We start from the raw sequence: 9652 nt of genomic DNA on the forward strand, positions 1-9652 counted from the left end.
TGGAATCATCCCCTAGGCTAAATATTCTCTTGCTATATTAACTAAATTTATTGGCACAATGTTGCTAGTAATTATTAACTTTAGTACATTTACTATTATTGTGTTTTCTAATTAAGCTTATTAGCCTATGGGTTAACTATGTTCCTAATGTTGATTTAGTTCCCACTAGGTCATTTGAATTATGATTAATGTTGCTGTCTTTGTTGCAGTTAAATCATCTGCATTATTCCCAAGTAAACTAAAGCTATAAGCTAAGTATGTTTGTAAGTTGTGCACTTGGTCAACTTTTAACGTGTTATATGAGCGATATAAACATGTATCAATAATGTATGTAGATTACGCGCCTTATTATTATTTTTTTTAACTTTTTTTTTGTTGCTTAATCAATTAGCCTTTTTACAAAATTATAATTAAATTGTTAACCTGTTGAAAGTATACATCGAGTTGTATAATAAGATTGCTTCTTAATATATTTTTCATGCATGTATATGTAACGTTAAAATTGAGATCATGTGAGAACCAAGGTGAATAATAAGAACTAGGAACTAATCTCAGCCATTGATCGCACTCCATCTAATGGCTCATATTGCACCCGCTCTCATTAATGGCATTCTCGTAATTTCGTTGATTTTAAACTTTTTTCTATTTTTTTAACTTTTAAGGCAATTTTATTTACTTTAACACTGGCTTCATTTACTTTTACTAAATTTTCATTTACTTTTGTGAAATGAAACTGGAAACTACTTTATAAAGTTAAAATATTACAAAAATGCCATTAATGACACGGGAAGTATGTGAGCCGTCCGATTAACATGATTTAAGGGCCTAGATTAGTTCCTAGTTCTTATTTTAGCATTGGTTCTCATTATAACTTGGTTATATATATATATATATATATATATATATATATATATATATATGGAATTGCATAATCAATTTATATGTAGACGACTAAAATGAAACAAAGGGAGTAGTTTCTCCAATGAAAATCAAAAGATATACTAATATATGAGGGCTATACCAGTGGTTAAATACTTAATTTGCATTAGTTAGCATAACATGCATGCTTCAAGAGAGCTAGATATTTCTCCATGCATACAGATTGGGGTTCCATGTGAGATTTATATGTTTGACTTATATAAAATAATCCTTACATTAAACTAATTATCATAATTATAATGTAAATCGAACTAAGATCGTATTCTTTATCCTAATAATAAAAAATTGGACAACACTTTAAGGAGGAAAAATTAAGGAAATAAATTACACACTCTGTATTACTTTTTGCATGTTAATTAGTGAAGAAATCAGCTGCAGAACATGTATGCATGTTCTACTTAGCTCCTAATTATCGTAATAATTATTAATTATCCTAATAGAAATCATATACAAGTATATAATATGGTTTAGTTTAACAAACTTTTGGTTGTATTAATTCTTAGTTAATTATATTAATTAATAAATAGGCGCGGCGATTTGTTGGTTGTTAATGAGATCCATATTTCTGGGATATTTGCTATTTGAAAGAATAAATATCAAGGTTATCATGCGACATTTTTTGGTGGGGAAATCTACTAATTTGAAATTAATACAGATCAAAATTATTATTTTTATTTAGACTATATTTCATTGTAAAGCGGATCTTAAGCTGTATAATCAATTATTGTTAAATTCCAACTACATAGCTTTACAGGAGAAAAATAAAGATTACTATGTAAATTTAACAAAATTAGATAAACTTTTTGGTCGGTCAGAATACAAAATTTAGAGAAAATAAAAATGAAATTTGACTACTATCCAAGAAAAAAAAGAGAAGCGTTTAGATCAGTCGCATGTCTAAAGAAGGTTTCATCCTAAAACATATCGACTTTGAATTGATTAAATATGGAATACTTGTACCGGTATAAGTTTAGCTAGAACATAAATTGATATACGGAGTATAATTTCGAGAGATAAATTAAGCCAAATAGAGTACATGTAAGTTGTTCACGTGACTCTTAAGCTGGCATCTACTTGAGAAAATCAAATATGGGTATAGGTCGGCCGGAAGGCTGCCTAGCTTATTGTACGTAGTACACTAGAGTAAACATCGTATAGCATATACTACAGTATAGTGCAATAGATAAATTGCAAGGAAATCGAGCTTAAAAGTTGTTTTGGTATTACATTAATTGAGATGCATCACAATCACAAACAAACGTCAAAGGGTCTATTCACTTCAGCTTAATTTCGGTTCAATTCAGTTTAGTTTAGCTCCAATCAGTTTAGTTCAGTTCCTAATTTTCTTCTCTCATAAAAATTCAGTTCAGCTTATTTCAGTAAATCAGAACAGGCCCTAAAAGGGACATTTAAGTTTACCTTTGATAACGTTTTAATTAACACATATTTTGCGATAAATTGATGGATCGGATATATAATGGTATCCCAATGATTCGAGAGATATTTGACAATTAAAGCTTAGGCCCAATTAAGCTAGAACCTTCCCCGGCCCCTTGCATGTCTTGCAAATTATTGTATGATTACATAACATTACACTAATATATACATACAAGCAAGTATAAGTTTGATTTCTATAAAGACAAGGAATTCCACTGAAATGCACATCAAATTGAGATTCTTGGTACTTGCACAAATTTAAATTGATCTTTCTAGAACATACATTAAGTAATTACAACAACAAAAAAAATGACTCATTTTTGACAACATTGATCTTATCTTGTAGCTAGCTTCAAAGTCAATAAACATTAGGTTGATTATATTGGAGGTATGGGTAGCACAAAGGCAGTGGACCTGCATGCATGTGTGGAAGCAACGATAAGCTAGACCAAATCAGCTATAACTTGGTCAATAACATAATAACATAACATTTGATCTTGATATATTATGACAAAAAGAAAGGTTGTTATTTTTAGAATAATGTTTTGATGCCTAAAAGGTAACAATATTGGGTTCACTTTAGTTCAAGTTCTTCCAAATCTAGTACCAACTCCCACTAGTCCAATTGCCTTAGAAATTATAAGAGATTTAAATTAGTGAAATTTGCTAAAACTTTGAAAAAAAAAAAAAGTATCCCCAATCTAGATACTAATTTTGCTCGATAAAGGTCTTTAGCCTTAATACTACATTCGTCTGGATTTTGTTGTCATATTACTAATTTGGCTAACTTCATATTTAACTTACTATATAACAAGGGAATGGATTCGAGACAAGCTAGAGTGTGCAAATTTATAAAATTTGTTGTACTCCATCTTATCAATATGTATGTCACTTTAGACAATTTATTTTGATCAACGTTTATGTGTCATTCGAATATTACAGAGTAGTTAAAATATAACTATGATATATTACCGTTTAATTTTATCTTTTTAGTCAAATTATTAATGCGTGAAAGTGACAAACCGTTTGTTGGAGGAAAAAAAAAATTTAGATTGTACTTAATTAACAATTTAGGACAATTGTCAAAAAAAAAAAAAAAAAATTTAGGACCAAGGGATGTTAAAATTAGATTATGAATTATATATTATAACCAATCCTATCTTTGAATGCCAAATAATTAAAAGATTGTAACTACATTATTTTGAAATTATAATAATGTAGCCTATTATTTTTATCATAAAATCTGATAAAAGTAATATATTATATTATTGTGAATTTGTGAGACAGATACAAAATTGTATTAAGAAATTAAAATATGAGTGAAAAATTGTAGAAAAGCAAAAAAAAAAAAAAGGAAAAATACAAACAAAAACCCAAAAATTTAATAATGAAAAAGCATATTTAGCTAGTTTTTCAAACAAGGAGTCACATGGGCTTAATACCAAAGGAATGTGTTTGTTATTAATAATTTCTTTCTCTTCCAATTTCTATCAACACAAATCATACACAATTTGTGCACTTATGCTGTCTTCCAATGTCTATTAAGCAAGACAAAATTACAGTGTGACCCACTATTTGGATATGTATGCCTGCCAATGCAAGTTATTAAAAGTGCTTTAGATTTTTTTTTTTTTGTAGAAAAAATATCCATGTTTGCACCATTTTATGAATTAACCCTAATTATTCTCTAAAGCTCGTTAAACACAATAATTATGAAAGCAATATTTACTAAGGCTCTATTTACTTCACCTTATTTCTTACAAATTGAATCCACACATCAAGTATGTCCGATTGCCTAAAATGTTGATTAGTTTAGATAAAGAAAAAAGATAGTAGTACGTGGAGTCTTAAATAAAAAGAACAAAGCCTCATTTATTTCATTGAGTTTGAGAAAGCATCGCCGAGTTTGAAAAAGCAGATGTAAATGCAAACGATTGCTAAGTATGCGCGGTTTTAAAGCAATTTAGGTATCTATAACTTAAAAAATGAAATTGATTATTGATTAAAGAAATAATACTCTAAGCCGAGCTTTTAAAGTTAAGGGCTTCCTATAAAATGGGTGCAAATGTGGGAGAAATATTACAAAAAAGGCTTAAATATACAATATACAAGTATAAGGTTAATTCCTAAGTTATTTATAACATTTTACTCCGTAATTTTTACGTGCCAACAGACACCATTGATTTATATATCTATTTCTATGTTGATAAAATGTAATTCTTCGATCAAATAAAGAAAAATTGAAATTTATGGTACTTGCATATATATGGAGTAGTAAATTTTTTTCAATTTGAAGAAAAACAAAGAGCATTTAACTAAGGAATGTTACATATCTTAAGTATTTGGAAATATGAGAGTTCTAGGTGTTTTGAACTTTTGTTTTTTAGATGAACTTTGATTACTCGGCAACAATGAGATAATATTCATATTTTAAAGGTTAATTTTTAAATTACCATCCAAAAATGTAATCATTTTTGAACTAACCATCCGTTTAATTTTTTAATTTAAATAACCACCCCTTAAATTAAATAAATGCTCAGATTACCACCCATTTCAAAAATCTGGTGGATTTTCCATCTGTAGGCCTTACCTAACACTTATTTTTACTCTTTTGGCTGATTTTTTTCTCTGATTTTTCTCTTTAAAAACGCTCTCTATACTTTAATTCACATTTCCTTCACCAAATTATACCAAATTTCAAATAGAAAAATGTAAATTGAAGTTTATTAAGCCAAGCCCGTATATATTGTATTTAGTTGGTTAACGGGCTACGTTAAAGCCCTTACTTTGAGTTGTATAAATACCTTGTTTACATGGAATACAAACTAAGAATACACATTCTTGACATGGTATCAGGCCTAACTAAATTTAAACCCTAAACACAGAATTTTGCTTTCCTCTCTACTGTCGATCAAGAACAGCCATGGAAGAGGGCAAACTTGACAAAGTTAGAAGAGCGTTTTTAAAGAGAAAAATCGGGGAAAAATCAGTCAAATTGAGAGGTAGATGGGGCCCACAGACGAAAAATCCACCGGATTTATGAAATGTGTGGCAATCTGAGCATTTATTTAATTTAAGGGGTGGTAATTTAAAATAAAAAATTAAACGGGTAGTTAGTTCGAAAATGGTTACATTTTAAGGTGGTAATTTAAAAACTTATTTGAAAGGACATTCCTGTATACTACCTCTGTTTCTTTTTAGTTGACACATATTCATTTTTAGGAAGTTTTTTTAGTTGACACGTTTCCTTTTGCGTTAAATTTTTTACCTTGCATTTACAAGCTACCCCACTTGCTTTTTCATTCTCTCTCACTCTCTCTCCTCTCCTTAAAATATGTGACTAAATCAAACGCGTCAACTAAATAGAAACGGAGGAAGTATTTTTTTTAATCCACTTTCATATATTCATCAAGTGTAAGATAATTAGGAAACTCTAGCTTATCTTCTTTTAATTTTGTCTATTAGTTTTACTTTCTGTATAAGCTCTTGTCAAAAAAAAAGAAAAAAAAAGTGTAAGATAATTAGGAAAAAAAAAAGTTATAGCTTTTAGGTGTATTTAGATACAGACTTTGACATTTGCTCAAATCATTGGTAGCTGGTGCTAAGATGGTACAATTGGTCTTTGCTTCGAAGGAATTTCATGAAGATATGGTCACCCACTCCACCATTTCTTGTTTCATCAAAAATATAGTATGCATATTAATTAAAAAAAAACACCTATATTTTTGCTTACCTTTATAAAATAAATAATTCAATAACTTTACCTGATTATATGCATTATGCTACTATTATTAGCTATAAACCATATATAATAATTAAGTGGAAATATATGCTAGGCAAGAAATTAATGTTGGTTTTCTAGTGAAGAAAATTGTAACATTTGACTAAAAACCAAGTGTGTACATCATGTAGCACAAACAATTGCTGACAGTACTAGTGTTGACATTGAGAACAAATGTAAGTTCACATTATACATTTCATTCATTATATAATATACATGAATACATCTAATTGTATGTTATTATATATTAATATATGTGTATTCGATTTTGGTAAACAGTCTAAACACTTATAAGGATTAGTACATGGTCATTTTCTTTATATAATACAATCGGTGGTACGTATAATTTAATAACCATGTGGTTATTTCTTTATTCACTTGTTTGTGACTTTTGAACACACATGCCAAAAAGTTGTCTTGGTTGAACCTTGTAACCGTTGTACAGTGAGTATATACTTATGTTCATGTACTGATGTATGTAAAGAGTGTAACAGTGTGATCGACCCATCATTGTGTCTTAGTTTATCTTTCTCCTTTAGGGAGGAGAGGTTGTTGATTAATCTGAGTAGGTTATATTGTACACAAAATACTATATTAACCTTGTGTTGGTAGATTGGTTAATAATATGACAAACAAAAATAATAAGCAACAATAATTGCCTATGACTATAAAAAAAAAATGCCTATGTTTTTCTCCGATATTTCTCCAATTATATCAATTCACATTATTATTATCTCTGATGGAATATATAGGAGATATTAGGTGTTAAATGTTGAACAGTAATAGTAGTAGCTCAAAGAAAGGGTTCACAAATAAGTGAACCAATGAACCATATATGGTTCGACGTGAGATGTTTGAGATCTAGGCGATGATTCTTCGCTAAATATTGAGTATATATATCTCAATTGGTATTATGAAAGTAAAACTTGTTCTGCTCAACTTATTTTCATCAAATTTCTCTTGTATTTTTGTTGAAAAATAACATTTACACTTATTTTTGTTAAAGTTAACAAATTTTATTTAAATAAAAAGTTTAATTTATTGGATAAAACTAATTTATACTTCGAAAGTTTTTTTTAGTTGACATGTTTCTTTAGTCACGTTTGCCAATGCACTTATTCAATCATTAATATCTTTAATTATCGATAAACAAAAAATATGAAAAGTTGATATTTTAAAAGTATATAACGTGACGAATCTAACAAGATCCCACATGACTATATTTTTCATTACATATAAAGCACAACACACAGTCAAAGAGAGGTGTGTGAATAGTTCTAAAGTCAAAACGTGTCAACTAAATAAAAACGGAGGTAGTATAACTTTCTCAAAAAAAAAAAAAAAAAAATAAATAAATAAAAATTTATATAAGCCAAGTCGAGCAAGTGACCTCCAAAGAAAGTTTAAACATAATGCAACCACTAAAAAATCCCTGAAGCGGAAGGATCGAAGATTAATTAATACTTCCATTACATATTATTTGCAATAATTTGACATAAAGTAAAGAGAAAAAATATCTAATCGTTGCAAATAATACAAAATGGAGGTTGTATAAAGAAAAAAACAAGAAACTACGATCATATCTATCAAATGTTGTATAAAGAATAATATTAAAAGGAATGTCTACTTAATTAAAGAATAAAACAAGAAATTACTAGAATTTTATAGCATTATATCCTTAGTGATATAGTGGTTAGACTAGGCAACTCATAGAATTGACCAATGTTGTATAAAGAATATCAAAAGGAATGTCTACTTAAATCTAATCAAATCAATGATTGAATAAATGGTATTTGTTTATTGGAACTTGAGACACTTGACATGTGTATATAAAGTACGGAAACCTAGAGCAAAAAATCATATCTATCAAACAAAGTGGGAGATAATTACTACAAAGAGAATCTAATCATATTACTATTACTTACATACATAACAAGTCCCATTAAGAGACATGGCTTTGTCTGCCAAAGCTCTCTATTCCATTACACTTCTTCTCATGATAACACTTACCTCTTTAAGTAATACAATTCATGGTGACGAAGAAGATGGTGGTGGATTCTTTGGTCATTGTGCATATCGGTGGAGAGGTTGCGGAAGCTTCTTTAACAATGCATTTGGGGGTGGGGGGAGGCGTGGTAGTAGCTTTGGAGTTGGTAGTGGTCAAGGAGGTGGTGGTGATGATAGTGAAGGTGGCAATGTTGGTTATAGTGTTCAAAAGACTATTAATAGTGGTGGTGGTGGTGGAGGGGGTAGTGGTAGTGGTTCAATAGAAGGTTCAGGTCATGCAGAAGGTCATGGAGAAGGTGCTGGTGGTGGAGAAACAACCAGCGGTATTATTAGTGGAGGTGGAGGAGGAGAAGGTGGTGGTTCGGCTGAAGGAAAAAATGGTCATGGGGAGGGTCATGGAAGTGGTGCTGGGGCTGGAATTGGAGACACAAGTGGCAATACGGTTGGTGGAGGTGGAGGAGGAGAAGGTGGTGGTTCAATTGAAGGAATAGATGGTCATGTTGAAGGGCATGGAAGTGGTGCCGGTGCTGGAGTTGGAAGTACAGTTGCAGGTGATGTAGGAGGAGGCGGAGGAGGCAGTGGAGGAGCAGTAGTAGAAGGATTAGGTGCACATGCTGAAGGGCATGGTCAAGGTCTTGGTACTGGAGTCACAAGTGGGGGTGTAGCTGGAGGAGGTGGTGGTGGAGGAGGAGAAGGTTCATCAGAAGGGTTAGGTGGACGTGCTGAAGGTCATGGAGAAGGTATTGGTGCCGGTATTGGAGTTACAAGAGGTGGTACAACAGGAGGTGGTGGGGGTGGAGGAGGAGGAGGTTCAACAGAAGGATTAGGTGGTCATGCGGAAGGACATGGAGAAGGTGCCGGTGCTGGAATTGGAGTCACGACTAGTGGTGCAGCAGGGGGAGGTGGTGGAGGAGGAGGTTCAGCAGAAGGGGTAGGTGGACATGCAGAAGGGCACGGACAAGGTCTTGGTGCTGGTATTGGAGATACAAGCAGTAATGTAGTTGGCGGAGGTGGCGGTGGACAGGGAGGTGGCTCAGTAGAAGGTTTAGGTGGACATAGTGAAGGGCATGGAGAAGGTTTTGGTGCTGGTTTTGCACACACAAGTGGTGGTTCTACTGGAGTTGGTGGTGGGGGAGGAGGTGGAGGTGGAGGAGGATCATCATCGCATGATTTAGGCGTTCATGCAGAAGGGCATGGAGAAGGAGCAGGTGTAGGTGGTGGAGTTGGAGGTGTAGGTGGTGGCTTTGGAGGGGGTGGTGGTGGTGGTAGTTTTTCACAAGGTTTAAGTCATGGTGAAGGACACGGAGAAGGTGCAGGTGGTGGGTTTGGCAGCTCAAGTGGAGGCGGCGGTAGTGGCGGTGGAGGTGGCGGAGGGGGTGTTGGTGGAGAAACTGGTGGTTTTGGAGAAGGTTTTGGCCACGGTAGTGGATATGGTGTAGGAGGTGGAGTAAATAGCTTTGGTGGTGGTGAAGGCTCAGGAGGTGGAGG

The sequence above is a fragment of the Chenopodium album genome, chromosome 6, assembly GCF_948465745.1.
Source record: "Chenopodium album chromosome 6, dcCheAlbu1.1, whole genome shotgun sequence".
Taxonomy (NCBI): domain Eukaryota; kingdom Viridiplantae; phylum Streptophyta; class Magnoliopsida; order Caryophyllales; family Amaranthaceae; genus Chenopodium; species Chenopodium album.